Source organism: Equus caballus, unplaced genomic scaffold, assembly GCF_041296265.1.
Source record: "Equus caballus isolate H_3958 breed thoroughbred unplaced genomic scaffold, TB-T2T haplotype2-0000609, whole genome shotgun sequence".
NCBI classification, from domain to species: domain Eukaryota; kingdom Metazoa; phylum Chordata; class Mammalia; order Perissodactyla; family Equidae; genus Equus; species Equus caballus.
The window spans coordinates 20,983-25,066 of NW_027221941.1; positions in this window are offsets into that span (position 1 = coordinate 20,983).

Consider the following 4,084-nt stretch of genomic DNA (forward strand, 5'->3'; position numbering starts at 1 on the left):
CAGAAACTCCAACAACTAAGAAAATAAAATTCACACTATGTGGCACTTGACAAAAAAAAATTACCAGATATGCAAGAGACAGGAAAATAAGACCTAAAATGAAAAGAAAAATCAATCGATATGAACAGACCCAGAGATGACAGAAATAGTTGGCAAGAATGTTTAAACACTTAGTATAAATATAGTTCATATGTTCAAGAAGGATGAAAGATGAGCATTTTAAGGAGATATGGAAGATGTAAAAGAAATCTATTCCTCAGCAATATGAATTTACTTAACACTACTGAATTGTGCTACACTCATAAATGGTTAAGATGGTATATTTTATATTTTTAGCATGGTAAAAGAACCTTTGTTAATCTAAAAGGAAACAAACAAAACAAACCACAAATAAACATCTAGAAGTGAAAATACAATGTCTGAGAAGAAAAACAGTATGGTTAAAATTATCAACAGGTTAGACACTGTAGAAGAAGATTAATGAACTTAAAGACAACAGAAATCATCTAAAATGAGAGAGAGGAAAGATTGGAAAAAACTAAACATCAGCGAGCTATAGAAAAACATCATGTGCCCTAATACAGATATAACTGCACTCCCAAAAAGGAGGAGACGGATAGGACTGAAAATTTTGAAGGACTGACGGATGAAATTTTTCCAAACTTAATGAAAACCATAAACTCATATTTCCAAGAAGCTCAATGAACCCCAAGCAGAAGAAACAAAGAAAACTACACCAATGCACATCATAATCGTATTGCTTAAAATCAGTGATAAGGAAAAAACGTAAAAGCAGCCCAAAAAAAGACACGTGTACAGAAGAAAAATGAGAATTACAGCAGACTTCTCACTGGATTGAATGAAAGCCAGAAGACAACGGAGCAACACCTTTAAAGAGCTGAAAGAAAAATAATGGTTGCCCAGAATTCTATATCCAGTAAACATACATTTCAGAAATGAAAATGAAATAAATACTATTTCAGACATATCAAAGCTAAAATTCATCACCAGCAGCCCAGTATTATAATACATATTAAAGAAAATCCTCCAGACAGAAGGAAAATGACACCAACTATAATTCTGGATATACACAAGGAAATAAAGAGCACTGGAAACGCAAAGTTTGTGAGTAAATACAAAATACACTTTTCCCTAATTTTTAAACATCTTTAAAACATTACTGACCGGTTAAAACAAAAATGTAACAATGCATGTGGGGTTACTAATATATGTAGAAATAAAATGTATATCCACAATAACCTAAAATCTAGGAAAGGTGAAATGAAAGTAAACTATTGTAATGAGCTTATACTATACATGAAGGATAATAATATGATCAGAAGGTAGAGCGCAATAAGTGGAAGATGTCTAATATAAACCCTAAAACAACTTATAAAATAAAGAAAACAAAGAGTACAGATAACATGAAAAGAATATTGACTTATTCCTAACAAGTCAATAAAGGAGATTAAATGGAATTAGAAAATGTAAAATTTTCTGCCTTCTAAAAGAAGGCAGAAAAAAAATACAAAGAGATCACAAATAAGAGAGAGAATGAATAAATAGCACAATGGTACATTTAACCACTTTAATCACAACAACCAGTAATCATTTTAACTGTGAATGCTGTAAAAAAAAATCAAAAGGCAGAGATTTTTGAAACAGGAAAAGATAGAGACTGTCATGAAAAGGTAGAGACTGTCAAATTGTACGGAAAAGAACAACAACACTAAATACATATTCACCTAATGACAGAACTTCAAGATACATAAAACAGAAAATGATAAAATTAAAAGAACTGCACCAATCCACAATTATAGCCACTATTATAGATGTCAATACCCTTCTCTCAATAAATGACAAATGAAGTAGACAGAAAAATCAGTAAAGGAAGACCCGAATAACTCTATCAACCAACATTCTACCTAACATTTTTCCCAAATACAACTGGATCACTGACCAAGATAGACTGTAAGATTGGCCGTAAAGAAAGTCTCAATAAATGTAAAAGAATTCAAATAATAAAAACTATGCTTTCTGGCCACAATGGTATTACATTAGAAACTAACAACAAGCCAAAGCAATCTCGAGAAAAACCAACAAAGCTGGAGGTATCACAATCTCTGAATTCAAAACATACTACAAAACTACAGTAATCACAACAGCATGGTACTGGTACAAAACACACACACAGCTCAATGGAACAGAACTGAGAGTCCAGAAATAAAACCACACATTTACGGACAGCTAATTTTCGACAAAGGAGCTAAGTACAGACAATAGAGAAAGGAAAGTCTCTTCAATAAATGGTGTTGGCAAAACTGGACAGCCACAGGCAAAAGAATGAAAGTAGACTATTATCTTACACCATACACAAAAATCAACTCAAAATGGATTAAAGAGATGAATGTAAGACATGAAACCATAATACTCCTAGCTGAAAACATAGCCAGTATGCTCTTCAACATTAGTCTTCGCAGTATCTTTTTGAATACCATGTCTCCTCAGGCACTGGAAACAAAGAAAAAAATTAACAAACGGGACTACATCAAACTAAAAGTCTTCCCCATCAACAAAATGAAAAGACAATCCACCAACTAGGAGAAAGTATTTGCAAGTCATATATCCAATAAGGGGTTAATTTCCAAAATATATAAAGAACTCACACAACTCAACAACAACAAAACAAACAATCCAATCAAAAAATGGGCAGAGGATATGAACAGACATTTTTCCAAAGAAGATTTACAGATGGCCAACAGGCACATGAAAAGATGTTCAGGGGACGGCCCGTTGGCACAGCGGTTAAGTTCACACCTTCCACTTTGGCAACCTGGGGTCTCCAGTTCAGATCCCGGGGGCAGACCTACACAATGCTTCTCAAGCCATGCTCTGGCAGGCATCCCACATAAAATAGAGGAAGATGGGCACGGATGTTAGCTCAGGGCCAGTCTTCCTCGGCAAAAAAAGGAGGATTGGCAGCAGAAGTTAGCTCAGGGCTAATCTTCTCCAAAAAGGAAAGAAAAGAAAAGATGCTCAACATCACTGATAATTAGAGAAATGCAAACCAAAGCTACAATGAGATATCACCTCACATCCATTGGAATGGCTATTACTAAAATGACATGAAATAACAAGAGTTGCAGAGGATGTGGAGAAAAGGGGAGCCTCATATACTGCTCGTGGGAATGCAAACTGCTACAGCCGCTACGGAAAACAGTATGGGGATTTCTCAAAATATTAAGAATAGAACTACCATACAATCCAGCTATTCCACTTCGGGGTAGATATCCAAAGAAGACGAAAACACTAATTTGAAAAGATACATGTACCCCTATGTTCATTGCAGCATTATTCACAATAGCCACAACCGGGAAGCAACCTAAGTGCCCATCAACAGATGATGGATAAAGATGTGGTATATGCACACAATGGAATACGACCCAGCCATAAAAAAGACGAAATTGTGCCATTTGAGACAACACGGATGGACCTTGAGGGTATTATGCTAAGTGAAATGTTAGACAGAGAAGGACAAATACTGTATGATTTCACTCATGTGGAATATAAACAAACAAACACACAAACACACAGAAACAGAGAACAGATTGGTGGTTACCAAAGGGGAAGAGGGTGGGGGAAGGCCAAAAGGGGTAAAGGGGCACATATATATGGTGACAGACGGAAACTAGACTTTTGGTGGTGGACATGATGTAACTTATACAGAAGCTGAAATATAATGATGTACACCTGAAATTTACACAATATTAAAAACCAACGTGACCTCAATTACAAAAATTTTCAAACTCAGAGAAAACAGTATTTGAAAGAGAACTGAGGGGCTGGCCCCGTGGCCGAGTGGTTAAGATCACGCGCTCCGCTGCAGGCGGCCCAGTGTTTCGTTGGTTTGAATCCTGGGCGCGGACTGGGCACTGCTCATCAAACCACGCTGAGGCAGCGTCCCACACGCCACAACTAGAAGGACCCACAACGAAGAATATACAACTATGTACCAGGGGGCTTTGGGGAGAAAAAGGAAAAAAATAAAATCTTAAAAAAGATAACTGAAAAATCCGCATATATA